We start from the raw sequence: 19,961 nt of genomic DNA, 5'->3' as shown, positions 1-19,961 counted from the left end.
AGATTATTTTTATCTTGTTAAATTTTAATCTAACAATGGATATCATAGTTATTTTGGCATGTCACCTTTTTAGGTCTTGTACTATAGATTGTTTCTTACCCATTTGAGTTGGGATTGTTTGGTGGATCGAGTAATTCTAGGTCAAAAGATGCTTCAAGATATGGAGTAGTACGTTGTTTTTATTAGAGAGAATTTGGTTTCTACTCGAGATAGGCAAAAAAATATGCATATGCCCATAGGTTGGATCATCACTTTTCTTTTGGTGATAGGGTGTTTTTAAGAGTGCATCTAAGGAAGAGCCCCATCTATCATGGGAAAGGCTCTAAGTTGGAGCCACATTTAATTAGACCATTTAAGATCCTCAAGAGTATCAGTCCTATTGCTTATCAACTAGTGTTGCTACCTAGCCTATCACACATCCATGATGTTTTCCATGTTTCTATTTTGAGATAGTATATTCCTAATGTGATCCATGTTCTTGATTGGGAAGCTTTGTAGGTGGAGAGTAGGCAACTTTCTTTGGAGCCCATTTGTATCCTCTAGCATTAGAGACTAACTTTGAGAGGTTGGGACATAGAACAAGTAAGGGTCTAGTAGGACTTGAACGATGAGGCTTCTACTACTTGGGAAGATGCTAGATGATTGAGAGATTTGTATTGCAATCTTTTTGCAAGATTCTTGGAGTAAGCTTATGCTTAGTGGGGGAGGATATAGTGCCTCTTGTGTTTGTAGTCTATACCTTGTGATATTTTGATCTAAGAGTTACCTATTACTCATGTAATTTTTACATTTGAGATCACCTAAGGGTTAGATTTTATACTCTGATTTCTAGTATCATAGATGTTAGATTATTATGTTGTTTAGTTGATCATATTTGCATGATGATGCCATTTGAGATGACAACATGTTTTAAGATGATATCGAGTTATTTTTTATTAGGGCGTACCTCTGATTATGTTGTATGTTAGATTTGTTGTTATGGTTATTTACTTCATTCTCACTTTTTTTATGTATTATGTGAATGTGAGTGATGTAAATGGATTAATTCAATATAATTAAATAAAGGTTAAATTAGGTTATTAAAATGTATTTATTTCTTAGACTATGTTATTGTATGCAATTAGACTTGATCATGTGTTTTATTGTGCAATATTTATATCCACGGTAGTGGCACGTGGAGTCAATGATTCAGCTATTCATATTTTACCAATATTGTCCCTATATGGTGACATATCTTAGTTAATTATTTAAATTAAACCTTATGGTGATTTAATAAATTTGAACTCATTTGCATTATGTGATTAGACTTGTGAGTGTGTCTATGCATTTAGAGGTTCACAATTATCATGAAAGTTTAAGAAATCCTGTGATTTTGGTTTAAAGGTTTGTGGGCTTTATTTTAATTAATTTTAATTCATGCCAACTTTCTCATAGATAAAATCCAATTACTTGGAATAGTCTATTTTTTTGGGGTTGATTCATGGTCTAATTGGGTTACTTGGTTATTTACCCTAATCAATTATTCACTCGAAAAGTGAATAAGTATCAAAAGAGAAAATTTATTCCTCACTTCTCACTTTTGGAAATTAGAAAATTGAGAGAGTTTCCCAAATCCTCTTTCAGAGGATTACATTTATATTCATTATAGGAGCTACAGGCATGAGATCTTTGCTAGATCTATCTTGTTGGATCTAGCTCAGGGAGACATTGGTTTACCATGACTTTCAGCAGCTTCCATGAGATATTTATTTTATCTAGTTGATGCATATTTTAGCCCTTTTGGCTGTCAGGTAGGGCTCTCTCATTTTTATGTTTCATCTCTATTTCTATAGCTATATGGTAGGAGGTTGATAGCTAGTGTTTTCCTTCATTTTTTGATTGTTAGTCCTGCTTGGTTGAAGGAGTATGGACATTTTCTTGATTTTTAGGATTAGGGTTTGGGGTTTCACACCATTATGATGGTAAATTTTTTATACGATGTTTGAACCTAAATTTTATTAGATTTTCATGGTTTTTGTGTCCTAAGACCAAATGGGTTTTAACTTCAAAGTTTCTAAGTTCTGGGGTTTTTACCTCAATTTGTGTGCCACCTAGTTTTCTTAGGTTTTATTGGCATGATGTTTGTCATGGACTTGGATTATTCATGGGATGTCAATTAGACCATTGTTGCACTTCTATGTTGCATTGGGATATGTGTCATCCATACTCCTGAACTTGTATTTGGCTAAGTGTGATTTTGCTTATGTTCTCATCCAACCCTTGTGATATGATCTTCATGATGGTGGTGCACCCACACATCAGTATGTCCATGTGCATTTTTTAGGCCCAAAATCCTATTTGTATTTCAATAGAGTTATGTTCATTTGGGGTTGGGTTGGGAATATGCATGGCTATAGGCACTCATCATTGGATGAGCATGGGTAGGGTACGGTAGCATTATGGAGGGGGCTTCTAACACAACCTTGGTGACTATTTCTGAGGTTGGCATGAAGAAGGCTTAATTAAGTGATAACTAAGTAAATTTATTGCATAATAAACTAAGATAATAAAATTCTTGTGAGCACCAAGAGTTCACTTGAGGACACTGAGTGTGCTCCTTTTGTTGGGGAGTTAGAGCTTCCAATACTAACTTGGGCTGCTTGATGCCAAGTGATTTACCCTCCAACAAGTCCCTACATAGTTGACTCATTAAGTGTCTGACTAGGACCTATTGTGCTTGCATTGCCTCATGATCTTGGTTTTAGTCATCTTTACCATCTGGCATGAGTGTTAGCCATGGACATTTTCTTTATGTGCATTTGTGGTTAGATCGTTATCTCCATTAGCACAACAAGAGTGGACTTATGGGTTTCATGTGGTTGGGAGGCATAGCTACCTATACCACTACTGGGGACCTATGTATAAAGATGATCTATTATTATAGTCTAATTGGAGCTTGTTGTTTCACTTGGTACTTTGGGTTTTAGAGTATTTTATCTTGTGATTTATGCCTTTTTTGAGATGCTTGGATATCATGTTTAGATGATGTTAGTTTAATTGACGCATTCTTTTATTATGATGTTAGCATATGGTTAGATGATGAGATTTTACTTAGTTGGAATATCCACTACTTTATTGTTATAGCATGATTAGATGTTCTTGTTATTATGATGTTATTATGTTTAGTAGTGACACCCTCATAAGACTGCTTTGACTATCTAGTTTACAATTTGGGATGTTACACATGGGGGATGGCTAGGACCTTCTAGGTCTCATGATGCTATTATGGTTGGATGGAATCGCAAAAGAGTTTAGTTATTTTTGTACACTATGATGTTTCTTTTAGTACATTTTCTTATACTGCTATGGTTTAAATGGTTAGTTTTATTTCCATCATACTGCTCTTGTGTTTGAGTGCCCAAGTCTTAATTTGTGGATATGCTACTTCCTAGTGTGTAGGTTCTAAATCTATCTCTTCCTATTTATTCATTCATTGGGAAATTTCTTTCTTTCCTAAGAAATACTTGTAAAGTGTTGTACACCCAAAGAAGAAATATCGTGCAATACTGGAAAGTATTGCATGCCTTAAGGGAAAATTTCATGTGATCTTGGAAAGTATCACATTCCCTTTGGTGAACTATCATAAAACACTAGAAGAGTGTCACATAGCATTAGAAATAATATCTCCTAGAGCCTGAAAGTAGCATATGCCCATTAAGAAAATGTTGTACGATACTGGTAAAGTATCACGCAGGCTATATGAAAGTATCACCTGGGTCTATGAGAAAACCTACTTAGGAAACCAGTGGGCATTATTTGACTTGATCAAAAGGTTTTGAGAGGTGATTGGGATACCCTTTATAGAGTTTTTGAACCCTAGTATTTGACCTTTTGAATTTAGGATTTTTTAGATTCGAATGTGTTTTGTGACTTCTATAGTTTATTGTTTTTGTTCAGTAGTGGTGTTTGGAGATCCATTAGTGTTTGGAATTTTTTTTAGTCTTCAATTGTGATCTTTGTAATCCTTGTATGATGTTTTTTTGTGCATCCATACTTTAAAAAAAATAAAAATATTGCCTTATATTTTTCCTTGTTCCAAGGATCTCCAGGCAGGGCATTACAAATGCCATTTGGGCTTACAAATGTGCCTAGTACCTTGATAATAGTGATGAATGAGGTTATAAAAGACTATATTAGTGTGTTTGTGGTATTGTACCTAGATGATATTCTCATTTTTAGTAGGTCAAAGGAAGAACACATGAGGCACCTAGAACTTGTGTTGAAGACACTCCACGAGGAGAAGCTCACCATAAACCTTGGAAAGAGTGAGTTCATGAAACAAGAACTAGTTTACCTAGGATTTTTAATATCACAAGGTAACTTGAATATGGAGAAAAGAAAGGTTCAATCCATTATAAGCTAGCCTACTCATATGATCAAGAATAAAGTTAGAATTTTTCATGGGTTGGCTCATTTTTATAGAAAGTTTATAAGGAGATTCAGTGAGATCCATGCACTAGCACTCAACACCATAAAAGGAGGACTCAAAAAAAAGTTTGTGTGCACCAAGGAAGCCAACGAAGGCTTTGAGAGATTGAAAAAGGAAGTAGCTACCCAACCTATATTAGTGTTTCCAAGTTTTGATAAGCAATTCATAATGAAATGTGATTGTAGCGGGTGCATTCCTAAGTCAAGAAGGAAGGCTAGTGACATTATTTAGTGAGAAGATAAATAAAACCAAGTCTATGTATTCATCGTATGACTTAGAACTATATTCTTTGGTATAATCCCTTAAGAAGTGGAGGCACTGCCTATTGCCTAAGGAGTTTTCTATCTTCACTAATAACTAAGCACTAAGTTATATCGACACACAAGACAAGTTAAGTTTGAAGCGTATAAAGTGGATGGAGTTTCTACACTCTTACAACTTCACCATTAAACACAAGAAGGGAGTCAATATCAAGGTTGCAGATGCACTTAATAGGAGGTTGTTCACTTTTTGAGTAATTCAAAGACCTCTACAAAGAAGATGCAACCTTCTTAGATATCCACAAGGTATAAACTAAATTTGATAATCATTCTCATAGTAATATGTTGACTATACATTGTGAAATGGGTTACTATTTAAAGTCAAATACTTGTGTATTCCAAGAGGTTCCATGAGGGAGAATCTCATTCAAGAGAAACACAATGGGATTTGGAGTGAGCACTTTGACTTTAACAAGACTCTAGACCTAGTAGAGAGGTTCTACTATTGGCCTAAGATGCAAAATGATGTAAGGAAATATGTGGAATAGTGTGGAGTATGTTAGAAGGCAAAGGGAACATCATCAAATTCAGGTCTCTACTAGACATTTCCCATCCCAAATAGACCTTGGGAGTGCATTAGCATGGATTTTGTAGTCGGATTACCTAGGACACCAACTAGTTTGGATAGTATATTTCTGGTAGTGGATAGGTTTAGTAAGATGAGCCATTTTATCCCTTGTAAAATCACACATGATGTGAGTCTTATTGCTCATTTTTTCTTCAAAGAGATAGTAAGGATACATGGGTTTTCAAAAATCATAGTTGTAAACAGAGATGTGAAGTTTATGGGGCACTTCTTGAAGACCCTTTGGAGGAGGCTAGGAACCAACTTGTCTCATAGCTCTATATATCATCCCCAAATAGATGGATAGATAGGGGTAAATAATAGGGTACTTAGTCACTTGTTAAGATGTTTGACTAAGGAATATGGAAAAGGATGGCAACAAGTCATTCCTCAAGAAGGATTTTCCTATAATGATAGGAGAAATAGAACTACTAGTAGGAGTCCATTTGAAGTGGTGTATGGATAACATCCAAGAGGATTAATTGAGCTTAGAGACGTGAAGGGATATGAATGAATCAGTGGTCATGCTTGTTGGAGTTTAAAAACTACCAGGTAGCAAAGACCTAATACTAGAATGTCGAGGACACAACTTAGTCTAAGGGTTAGCTACCTCCTATATTTAACTAAGAACACTTTAGATATAGATCTAATTTTAATAGGTTCACTGTGATTTTGTACACTTTAAGTTCTACAAAATAAAGGTAGGTGCACCTGAGGGATAAGTAAATATATGATTGCTTTTATGGTTCTTGCCTTCAAATCATGTTCTCATTAACACTTTCCTTCTCTTTCACTTCTATTGCTTATAGTAGAAAATGGTCATAATTCTTCTAAAACTTTTGTAAATTTAATTCTAGATTATAATAGCTAACTCTAACATACAGATAATTATTGCAAATAATTATTGAGCAACAATTAAACTCTTCATACATGAAAGTAAAAATTGATTTGATTTCAAATTTTATGCTTCATTGAAACCTTATGATCTTTTCTATATGCAACTCAATATATGATTAGTTTCCTATCCATTGGTATTCAAGGTCTAGTCAAAAAATTTTGACCTAATTAATTGCTTTACAATCAATTATATTAGCAATTAACCCTAAACCCATTCTTATGGATATTCTTCTTATATGACTGAACATCCTATCACTTGATTGAATCATTTACTTAATTCCTTGAATTAAAAGAAACAATAAACTGACATACAACCTATTGTAGTTGCATTAATTTGCATAAACCTTGATCATCCAATCTCAACATAACCAACACAAAAGATGGAGATAGAATTCAAAGAAAATAGATACAATAGAACATTCCCTTTGTATTAATTCTCCTTAAAATTTATATAACGCTAATGTAAACTAAGAAATAATTCAAGTTATGACAACTAACTGTAGACACCTAAAAACCTTTAGAAAATAAAGTATTTTTATTTTCTGAAAAAGTCCTGATGACATCATCATTTATTAATTAATTAATTAATTAATTAATTTGTATGCCATTAAATCCCTTTATCTTAATTAAAAATATTTAATTAAGGAATCCCTCCCAAAAATGTTTAAATCTTATTTAAACATTATTTCCTTATTTATTAATTATTTAATTAATAAATTGACCAAAAATCCTAAAATAAATAAAAAATTTATTTTTTGCCCAAAACTTGGCCAATTTCCTTATGACCAATAACCTCTTCAAAAATCTTCTAATCCTTCTCTAATTTCGATTAAAGGCTAATCTCATCATTTCCTACCCCTAACCCCAACTCAAAATATTTAATTAAAATTAAATATTAATCCTCATGTTTATTAAAAAAGTTTTAATAAATATCTCCTCAACCCAAACCCTTGAAATAAATAAAACTTTATTTATTTCCTAAAAATCTAATTTATCCTCATCCTAAGAAGTTCTAGACTCTTCTAAAAAGTCTTCATCCTCATCCTAGGAAATTCTAGACTATTCTAGAAAGTCTTTATCCTCATCCAAAGTCTAGACTCTTCTAGAAGATGTCTTTAAACCTAATCCTAATCCCCTCCTAACCATGTCACATTCCCTAAACATGGGTTAAGACTTACTAACCCAAGCCAAAGTTAACAAATATCTCCTCCTTCACCCACCCTCATTAAATGCCATCCACTTGCCTATCCCTAGGCTAATCCTAATCCATCCTCTAATCATTTGCACAAGCCTAAACAAGCTTAAAACCTTCCTAATCAAGTCCAAGTTGAAATTTCTCTCATCACCCTCAAAATATCTCAACCATAAAACTTTATGAAGTCCACTAGGCCATAAATGACTCTTCCAAGCCCTTTTATTGCTCTTACAAGCCATTATGAGGGTCTTTATGAAGATTTTATCCCTTGAGCCTCCTTTGTTGACTCATCCTTCCCCTTTCCTCCATCCTCTCACCATGTGACATGTGTCACTCCTTGATTGGCTATAAGGAAGCATAATCCATGTGCTCTCCTCTCATGCAATCTAAGCCCTCCATGAGCTTTTTCCCATCCTTGCATCTTAGCCCTCAATCCCTCAAGCCTCTTGCCTATAAATTGGATCCTTCCCCTTTGCAAAATAACAAAATCCATGAAGTAAAGGCATAATTCTATTTTGAGAGCCAAATCCATACTAAAGCCATCTATCCACATCAAAAATCCACAATCATCCATTGAAGCCTTTGGAAGCATATTGAGCATACATCCTATCTATTTAGACAAAGCCACTCAACAAGAGAGCTTCTCATTGAGAGAGCCCATTAATGGCTCCTATTCTCAATTGAGAGTTCATCTTAGTCTATCTTGAAGTTTATGAATTTTGTTTAGTTTGTAGAAGCTTTATTTAAATTTGGTTTCTATTAGCATACTAACATTGCTCATATACACTAACCATTCAATATGTTCTTGTCTTCTTAGATTTGTAGATGAATACATCACAAAATCAACATAGAAGACTAATTGGACCAAATGCAAGACTAGAATAACACTAAAAATTATATAGATTTCAGACCCCAATTCCACATCTTGGAAATCCTTTTATATAAAGGATTACAAAAAACTTTAGATGGAAGGACACTTGTCAAAGCCCTATTCAAAAATAAAGACAAAGATATTTCTAACATGTTAAACTACAAAATATTCTCTATACTTGGATCAAAACTTTGGATACAATTGCAAAAATTGTGAGGTGAAATTTTTCATTAAATATCTCTTTAGAAAATTTGGTTTGTCTTGAACTCTTGTCAACATCCGTGCCTTTTATTTGTCCTTCATAATTTTTACTACATCTTAACTACACCCTTTTTTTGAACTAGTCACTATCACTAGATGGTAGGGCTTCGATGTCTACAATAAGTTCCTATATGGTAATATTTGTATCCATATCTAGCCAAGTGGCATTTTTAACTACTTCCAATTCATCTAAGCATTTGGTCCACTTCACGTCTATTATTGCTTTGATTTTAGAAGTTACTTTAGAAATCTCCGCTTCTATCTTGTTAAGTATATCAATCATATCATATACTGTTGTAGCACTTACTTCATTATTGAAATAGGGAAAAAATCTATGATGATCAAGAATTTAATTAAGAGAAGATGACCATTCTACCCAATCTTTTATCTTGCCCTCACTATAAAAAACTGTAGGTACAAAATTAGGTGTACCTACAACAATTTACTTCATCTTATTTTGGATCAGTTATATCTTGCCACCAAAGAAACCATTTAAATCTTTTATTTTATGGATCATTTTCCTTGAATTTACAATGGTTACTTTTGGCAAGTGATTCTTCAGAGGGAGCAAAGGGACTAAACCATCAAAAAATTGCATGTAAGAGCCCCATGTAGTAAAAAGTGGAGATAATAGAGCAATAGCCTCAGAACATCTATATTTTTCTCCCTCTAATGAAAGGTAATTGTTAGGCACATTGTAGGAGATTGGCTTTAGTGCATCTATCTTACGAATCAACAAGTTTTTCATTGTTCTAATTTTTGTATGCTTGCTTTCTTCTAAGTCTCTTTCATCAACTTCCATTGCATGTCCTAATGTATCCCCTATTTTATGTGCTTGGCCTTTTGTCTACACACCTTTGTCAAGGAGTTCTGTAATAATTCTAACAGATTTCTTCAATGATGCTACTTCTATTTCTATCTTAATATTCATTTTCTCCAAGACTTTTGTTTTCTTCATTTCCTCTTCATAGCCTCTTCTTGTCTTGATAAATCTTTCATACGTTCTTTCTAGCTATGCCTAAAGAGTATCCATCTTATTTTTTCTCATTATTGCTGCTAAAGTGCGCATCCCATATATTTGATCACTAGAAGTAGATTGTGCATGCAAGAAAATGACATTCCCCCTAGGGGATTCTTTTATCTCCACGAGGGAAAGCTCATTATGTTTTGGAGCTAAACTCCATATTTGAATCATTTGAGCATCTATGTTATATCCTAACCCTCTCAACTCTCCCTACTAACTTTCATTTTTCAAATGAAATTGATCTCTCCTATCTCCTCCTTTGATCCAAATGAAAGAAGAGCTGATATCTCATCTTGGAAATACAATCATATCGCTCCTTGTCACCAAATATATTGCCTCTTCAACAATGAGGTTTTCACAGGTAGGATCATATTCCTACAATTTATGCACTAACCCAAAAACTACTTCATCATAATCTCCAAGCTTCATTTGTAGAGTTAGTTCATTCTACTTTAATTTAAACAAGAAATTTTTTAATTCATCAAATTTTATGAAATAATCATCCCTCATAAACTCATGAACTTCAATAATCTTGTGATCAACCATTTAAGCCTTCAACTATAGTTTCTTAATTCTTTTCTCATCTTCTAATGCTTGAGAAATCAAGAATCTCCTTCTAATTTCATCAAAATATTTTCTACCCCTTGGCCAAATCTGGAGGGCCTTTTGTTGAGCCTTTTCTAGAAATTCTACCATCTTTTTCCTTTTTTTCTTTGTTCTTCCCATTCAAAACTCTCAAGAATATCTTCCTCAGGATGATCTTATTCAAGCTAGTCCTCATCATCAAAGAGTTCAATCATAATATCATCTTCTAAATATTTAGGGTCAATCCCTTTTTCTAATTGCCTAAGGGACCTGAGATACAAATTCATCAAAATTCTCCACATATTTCTCCAATTTGGACTAGTAATCTTCATCGGAATAAAAACCTTTGAAGGATGGATTTTCTTTTCTCATTTCATGTTCAAAACTTACAATGTTGCTATACTTCACCATCCTTCCACTGTAGATGTCCTCATTTAACCTATCAGCAAAAACATCTTCTTCCCACATGGGTTTTGTGTGAGGCAAATTGAACCCTCTCATGTTCTTCAGGGCATATCTAACTACATTGAATGGATCATAAGTTTTGGTTGGCCTAGTTGGTAGCTTAAAATTTATTTAAAATGCATTGGTTTCATCAATGGAATTTTTATTTATTTCAAAATCTCCTACCTTAGTGTATCTGCACAAAAAGGTTCCTTTCTTGACACATTTGCCCAAGTATTCTCTATTCAAGGAAATTAGTTGCCAATATACTTCTACAAACCCTAATATCTCATGTACATAATTTTACAAGATAAGGGATAGTTGAGGTCATCCAAATATTCTTATAATGGTATACTCTTCAAACAAAAAACCACTTCCCCAATCATATGTTGATTGGTTTGCAACATGAAAGCACATTTTAGGTTGAACAACCTTTCTGACACTCCTAGGGATTCTTCCAATTAACAACCCTATTACTTTAAAATTTGGATGAACAAAATCATTATAAAAAGAAATGACATTAGAATATGGGTAGAAAATCTACTATACCCTTATCCATCTTTGTATTGGTAGCCTTTCTCCCCATTATTGTGTAGATTCCAAGAAGCTATACCAAATGTATCAACTTTCTTAAACATGATCAGATGCATGATTAGGGAATAAAATTTGACAAAATTTAAAGTCCTTTAATTCTACTTACTAGGAAGAAGTGATATCCTAATGGATACTATCAATGATACGTTCCACAAATCATACCCAACATTATGATTTGGGTCTTGGATATCCAAAGCTATGACATAATGTGCTCCTAAAGAATTCACATTTCCATCTAAACCTATGGATTTGTTGATTCGAAACAAAATATTTTGAAAGTATCTTTGGGAGAATTCCAAGGGCATGATCTTTTCAGTATCTTTCTTCTTTAGAATATCTCCCACATTCTTCTTTAACAAAGGAATATGTCTAGTCATATTCCTACCCATATAGAAACTCTTATGATTCTTGAAATTTTCATTCAATTTCATTATCTCAATTGGTAGTGACATAGGTCCACCCAAATCAAATTCTTCTATGAATCTTTCTCTATCCAAGGATAGGAAAATGCTTCTATCCCTTTTTTGGAATGACTTATTAATAGGATTGTAGCATTTGATTAATGCTTTCACCAAGTCTATGTCTACAAACACTTCTAGAATAATTAATTTACCCAAGTTCCTTACCCAAGAGTTACATGCTAGAACATTTTCTACTCTATTCTTGTTGAAATACTAGAGTAATTCATACTCCTATTAGGAAGCTCTACATCTCTACATGATGCATATTGGTCTTTGAAAGCAAGATCATATGCATTTTGGGTGTTGGTAGAACTAGGCAAAATATGTATCCACTCTTCTACAAACATGCTAGGAACCTTTGGTGGTGTAGCTAGGTCTTTAATCACTTCTTGTGCAATTAGTTCTCCTTCTCCCTGAGCCATTTCTACAAGTAATTCTATCAACTCTATGTAATGAAAGTTGAAAAGTCACTGGAAATCACTTTGCAACTCAAAATTCACTCAGGTAATTTAAGAAATTATGAAAATGGTAATGAAAATTTCTCTATCTTTTAGACTTTATTTGTTTCTGCAATGGGAGTGTGGCATTAATGGTATTTAAGATCAGTTCAAACTTGTAAAACCTATCAATTCTTGAATAGCTAGCAAAATCTATGATTTTTCATATCTTTGTACATCTAGCACATGTTCTTTTTATCTACCTTAGATGTGGCCATTAAAAATACTTTCATGCCTTAAAACTGATAGTTGTGATGATTAGAAGACCAACTCAACACTCCTTCACCATGACTTTTATGTTCTTCTTGAGTCTAGCTATGACCATGTGAATAGGGTTATCTTTTAGATAATTTTAAACCTAACATCTTATCTTTCTAACTACTGAATTCGGCTAGAATACCTTCATTCATTCCTTTGTAGCTTTGTTTTACTTTACCCTTCAAATCATTGTGATCCAAAGATGAATGCTTTATTTAATATTCCATACCTTCAATGTTGTTTATAACTTTTCCTTTATCCTTGCAATGATGCCTTATTTTATATTCTTACCTTATCACCCCTTCACAACCATTAGAGATGATGCTCATTTGAACCTTGCGATGTTGTGCCAAGCATTTTCCTAGAACACTTTCCTCATCTTGCAACATCACAACTTAATACCTTGACTATCTATTGAACTATGTGAGAATGTGATACACATTCTTAACTACAACATTTCCTTTGTTCATAGCTTCATGCCATTATTTACTTAGCTTTATGCTTGACTTGTAAAGATATGCTCTATTATTATTTTTGACTATTATCTTCTTCTCACAACTTCGCCACATGGATCTTAACTATTATGTGAACCCTTTCTATTTCACACTAGTCTTTAACCTTATCCATTCTAAACTTATCATTGCATGTTCACAACATCAATTTGGAAACTATAGTTAAACCTTGCAAAGGCATGATCCATAATATTCACCACCTTGTGGCCTTTACTCTAAGTTATTCATTAACTCCAATGATGGTGCGATATTATAAAATTTGAACTATAGTGATCAATGAATCACTTTGTCGCAACTTAACATATTACTTGCATCAAACCTCTATGACCTAGTGATAATAATTTCTTCTAACTATTGGGAATCTTTCATGGTTTCACATCCTAGACATCACCTTCATATTTTAACTGAGTGATCAGGGCTTTATTTGAATGCCTTTTTTCTGTACTGCTTTGTAGCTTAAACCCTTAGCTAAACAAGTGGCCTTGCAAAGGTGCAATTATAAGTTTTTACAACCTCACTTCATTAACCCCCTTGCAAAGGTGTGTATGCATATAATTCTTAACCACCAATGTCTTTTCGCATCCTCATGGCTTAGTCTTCAAATTTTATCTGATCCCCCATGATGTTGTGTTGACATCTCTATTAACTATTTCCTCTTATTCACATGGAGGTAACTTAATATATCTTTAATGTTTTATGACCTACAACCTTATGATGATGGTTTAGACTTAACCCTTTTCCTTTTATCATAGTATCACCACTTCAAATTCCTTAATTCAATAATTAATCATGATAATACCCTCTTCCTTGTTTCACTCATTTGCATCTCCAACCTTGATGTTATTGTTAGTCATTGCGAAGCCATGCTGAGCTCATAATAGACTATTTCACCCTTTTTCCACCTTGGAAATGGCTAATGAGCAAAGCAGAGTGATGTTGCAATTACTAAGACTTCGCAACATCACAACATGAAAATACATGAGATCATAAAATACAAAGATAAAACATTAGCCTAAAAATTAAGGAAATAAATGTATAACAAGGTTCTTCACACATCTCCTTTTAAAAGGAAAATGTATTTCGAATGAGCTTAAACAACATAACAAGGCAAAGATCTGACCTAGGTTTTTTTCATGAGGTCTAACATAACTTTTTAGAAACCCTAAACATTTTACACAATTCTTCCTGATTTTCAGAGATTTTAACAAGATTGCAAACAAGTGAAAAATTAGGCCAATATTGGCTCTTTTTGGGGATGATGGATAACTTGTATCTATGCAAGAATGTAGAATTTCTAACAGAAGAAAACCAGACACATGAAACTCATGACAACTTTTCCAGAGAACACACCTGACCAAGTAGGAACAACAAATAGAAAAACAACTATACAAAGAAAAAGAGAGGCTATATAAGGTAATAAAAAATTTACAAAATAATACAAGTAACCCTAAACCACTATTCATGGAATTTAGCAAGTATTTTTAGGAAAATACCTTTTCAAGAACTATCCATGAACTAGCAGCTCCAAAATGTCACCAGATAGCTCACTTATGAAATATTAATTTTCTCCTTTATTACCATGGATCTAATAAGGGCCAAGCCAAATGGGATCAAATTTACCATGCTTCCCTTTGTCTTCCAATCTAGCATTCCATAGTAATACTAAATCTTTAGGCAGGAACTTCCTCTCTGATGTTATTTTTTCATAGAGATATTTCATTCGTGCTTGAATTTTTGCATTTTGTGCAGAACCATCCCTCCTTGTTTCATCTAGTTGTAAAATATCATCCATTCTCAATTGCATATCATCAATAATGTCTTCATCATATACCTAGATGAACTTGTACATATAATTTAGATTGTTCTGAGTAATCTTTCTTGGATCCCATATACTAGGTCAAAAGGGGTGCAACTAATAGCTTTCTTCAATATAACCCTATCTTCTCATAATGCCAGAGGCAACTTTGAATCCCAGGCTTTCTTGATTTCTCATAGAATCCTCTTGATGATTTTCAGCAAGCTTTTTTTGTTGGATTCAACCTTACCATTTCCTTGAGGATGATATGGTGATGATGTAGAGTCAATAATGCCATATTTCTCACAGAAATTCTTGTACTCATCTGATCTGAAACACATGGCATTGTTAGTGACAATTTTTTGTGGACATCCAAATCTAATAATGATATTATTTAGTATAAAATTAATTACCACTTTGCTTGTTGCACTTCTGGTAGGAATTGCTTCTACCTACTTTGTAAAGTAATTAGTAGCAACAAGGATCCATGAATGCCCTCCAGTGGATTTATTTGAAATTTCCCCAATGAAGTCAATGCCCCACTATTGGAAAGGTGCTTGCACCTTTACTAGTTTTAATGGAAAATTTCTAGAAAACCTTAACTTTCCACTGAATCTTTGATATGCATCACATTTCTTCACTAATTTTTGGGCATCTTTAAACAATGTAGGCCACCAAAAGCTAGACCTAAGGACCTTGTGGGCTATTTTTTTTACCATATAATGACCCCCATAAACTCCTTTATGCATTTCACTCAAAATCCTTTTTGATTCCTCTTTTTCAACACACTTCAGAAGGACACCCTCCATGTCTCTCCACCATAGCTAATCTCTGACAATAATATATTTGATAGCTTATAATTTTAGAGCTATCCTCTATTTTTTAAGTAAACCTAATGGAGCCTTCATGTGTTGTAAATACAATATTATATCTTTGTACCAATCTGAAGTGTCCATATCAGATAGATTATTCCTACATTCACCATCAAGTTGGTTAAGTTGATTTTCTTTGAGGTTAACCTCTACCATCAATTTTGCATGTCCTTGACCTCTAACTGACATAGTGATTTGGATATCAATGTTAAATTCATGGATCCTATTGATCGATCTACATCTTCTTCTAGATACTTCTTTCTATGAGAAGATATCCTTTACTACAATATTTGGAACAAATACAATTATAGTGGCTTCCATTAGATAGCATTTGAATGGCTTTACAACTTTAACCAATGTATATGTTTTTTTTCATTTATATCATACTTAAGTTTAGTATCTTGCAAATATTTTCTAAAAAATGCAATAGGTTGTTCAAATCTATCCTTATTTTTCTGCAATAATATAGCAACAACTATATGAAAAGAAGAAAAATAGAAAATGTGCATTGGCTTAGAATAATTAGGAGCTCTCAAAATAAGGGCAGTTTTGATGGATTGTTTTATCTCATTAAATGCCATGCTTGGGTCTTCATCCCATTTGATCTGAGGGCCTTTCTTTAACATCTTGGAAGTAGGCCTACTCACCTTTGCAAAGTTGGTGACAAATCTTTTGAGAAAATTTATCTATCCAAAGAATGACAAAATTCCTTTTACATTCTTTCATTTCTAGATTTTATCAATTGCTTTAACTCTCTCAAGATCAGTTCTAATTCCTTCTTTTCCAACTAGGTGGCCTAATAGCTTACCTTTTCTAATAGAAAATGCACATTTTCTAGGATTCAAAGATGTTCCAAATTTTAATGCTCTAATAAATACCTTTCTAAGTGCATCGAATTGTCCTTTTCATTTTTTGAGTAAGTCGTTAAATCATCCTATTATACCACTATAAATTTGTCAATAATATCCTTGAAGGATGCATTTATAACTCTTTGAAAGGTAGCACCAGCATTTGTTAGACCGAATGATATTCTACTATAGACATAAGTCCCCCGAGGTGTTGTAAATGCAATTTTATACTACTTTGACTCTTTCACAATCACTTGGTTGTAACCTGAGAACTCATCAATCATGGACATGAGTTTTGATCTAGTTACTCTTTGTAACATTGCCTCCATATTTCACAATCCATATTTATATTTTAATGAAGATATATTTATATTTCTAAAATCTACACATAATCTTACATCTCCATTTTCTTTCTAACAGGGACCAGATTTGATACCCAAGAAGAATTCCCTATAGGTTTGATGATGCTAGCATCTCTCAAGTTTATTAACTCTTCCTGCATCTTGGGCCCAATCATATTGATTTCACCACTAGCTATCACAGTGCATAAGCCCTCAACTACAGAGTCGTAACTTATTGTGGTTGCCCAAAAACCTTAGAATAGTAGGATTTTCCAAATAGAGGGGCGACTGTGGGCCCCTATGGACCCTACTATCCATATGGGGGTCGACCTAACATCATATTTAGGATGAAAAGCTATTGAATGATCGCTTCATGATATATAGAGGATAGGGAGTAGGGAAGCCCACAATACGGTGCCGGTTGTTCACACTTAGAAAGCCCACTATAGAGGATAGGGCAGATAGACCTTGAACCAAAAACATGCCTCTGGTGTGTGGCTTTAGGGAAAATGCTTTACCAACTAATGGAGGTGAGGGAAACACCCTAAAATTTCTAGGGCAACTAATGGCTAGGAAAGCACAAAAGATAGTTCGGTCAACATCGTATCCCCTATCTTTTAAGGGCCATTCTAAGTCAGCAGAACACAACTATAGTTTCCCATCCACCCGATCTACTGGGGATTGGACATGGTTCTACTTCTTCTCCCAGTTCATCGGGAAACCATGAGTGCCTTATAAATAGTAGGGCTAACGAGATGCCTGGCTACTATAGATAGGTGGTTCGAGTTACTTGGAAACACCATTCTTTGTGCATAGATACGTCGGGTCACCCCGGGCTAGGAGATCATCATAGGTTTTGTTACCAAAGTAATTACCACCCTTGACAAAGTCACAAGGGAGACCACCCCGGAGAGGAAGTGCATGCAATAGAAAAGCCCACTTAATATAGGGTTGCCTATCTACCTTTAAAATAGTAGGGCCTTGACTGATTATTGACCTTTCGAATGAACACTTGGCCAAGGAGACCACCTTCTCCAAGTCAGAACTGATAACTGGAGCAACCCTGATCCAAGAAAGAAAGGAAGTCGGAGCAACTTATGCCGCAAAACATGTGGGAGCATTCATTAGAGAAGAGATCGCGGGATCACCTTCAGTCAGCTATCGATGTTTTTGCAATAGCCTTTTCAGAAAGAATCTAAGGCCGAAGTTGAAGCCCTATTCCAGATTCAGGCAGATCTTGTAACCTAATCAGTGAATGATGCTAGTTCTATCTAAAAGGGTTGGCTCCTTCTTTCAATGGTACTTCATGCTGAAAGAGATCTTCTCTATATGTGTATACACTAAAAATTGTCCTAAATGACTTTATTAATCTAATCAATATTAGTCACATTCCTCTACTTATTTAATTAAATTATTTTAATTAAATGAGTTCATTTTTGTCTAAGTATTTAAATTTAATTTAAATACTTCCTAGCTCTAATGTGTTAATTTTAAATTAACACATGATTCTCCACATATTCTTTTTTAAATAAATTTTATTTATTTAAAATCCTCCATATTCCCATTAATTCTTCTAGACCTTGATTAAATTAAATTTTATTTAATTTAATCTTTATTCAAACCGCCTAGAAGTATGTGCATTCATATGAGTTGTCATCACCTCTTTTAAGCACATGTTGTCTACACCATAGGAATCTTCTACACATATGTCATTTTATCAGTCTTATCTATCTAGAATGTGAGATAAGGTGCTTAGTTGTTAGTTCTTATCCTTATCTCCTGTGCTTAGTCGTCAAATCCTTATCCTTATCTCTTAGTGGTTCTAAGCACATTCTAGATGCTTCCTCCATCCACTTATAATAGACATCTTGTCTCAAGCATTTGACACTATGATAAGGAGACGGACATGATGAGATACACACACACGAGAAGAAGGGCCTGATACTGGCTAGGTTAGGAATCATTAGAGGTCCATTAGAATTGCTTATCGTTGCATCATCATTTTGTCATTTTGATTTTTGCATGTCATCTAGGCTAGGTACATTTTCCATTTGCATTCACACATCCAAGAGATTCATCCATTATTGTGTTCCTGAGAGCATACCGAACATTACTCTCCATTTGTTCTGTTCATAGTTTGAGGTTTGCATAATCTTGGTTACAATTTTATGCAACACATTTTGGCACGCCTGGTGGGACCCACTTCGCGGGTTCAAATTTGTTCAAGCTAAGGTGGAAGGCTCGCGGCTGGAGAATAACTTGTGTAGGGAGCGCCAAATCAAGCCATTAGGTTTGTCACCATCTTTGAGCGCATGAGGTGAGTACCCTATATATTGTTCTTCGTTGTTAAAAAAGAAAATATAGGGGCTTGGGGTAGGTTTTCTTCATTTTTCTTTATCCCATTTATGTTATTTAAAAATTAAAAAAAAAAGAAAAAGAAAGATAGGCTGTTATTTTCATTCTTGCATATGGGGAGGGGAGACAACAATTAAAAAAAAATATATATATATATATATAAATTAGGAGGGTTTTTGTTTATTAAAAATATAAATTAAAAAATATATATATATATAAAAATAAAAAAATAAAACAAAAAAAAAAAAAAAAATTTAGGACAGAACCGCCATCGCCGGCGGCTCCCTCTCTTCTTCAGCCCGTGCCGCCTTCGCAGGCGGCTCCTCCTATTTCTGGCGCCGCCGCCACCACTCTAGCCTGAGCTGCCTCCGCCGATGGCTCCCCTTACTTCTGGCGCCGCCACTGCTGATGTCGCTCCAGCGGCCCCCTTCCTTCCGTCGACGCCGCCGCCAGCGGCTTCTTTTTTCCCCCCGTCGCCTCCATTAGCGCCTCGGCCCGCATTCTACATTTCCTCCCGTGGCTTCACCTCCGTGCCCCCACCTATTTCCTCTGGCCACGACCGTTCCTTTTCTTCTGCAATGCTGTTCTCCTCGCCGCCCACGAAACCACCTCGGCGCCGCTCTCCCGAGTTCCTCTGTTAGCACCGACATCTGCGCTCTGCCCGTTCTGTGACCTTCCTCTCAAGATTTCGCTTCTAGTCCAGCCACTCCGCCCGCGTTCTACGCTCTCCACTGCCTCATTTGACGATTCTCAATAACTTTTGCTTCCTTCCGCTACCTCATCCGAACTCTCTCATTA

Source organism: Cupressus sempervirens, chromosome 7 (assembly GCF_028749045.1).
Source record: "Cupressus sempervirens isolate cs-2001-9-10 chromosome 7, ASM2874904v1, whole genome shotgun sequence".
Lineage (NCBI taxonomy): Eukaryota > Viridiplantae > Streptophyta > Pinopsida > Cupressales > Cupressaceae > Cupressus > Cupressus sempervirens.
The sequence above is the reverse complement of the archived record's forward strand: the minus strand, read 5'-3'. Positions refer to the sequence as shown.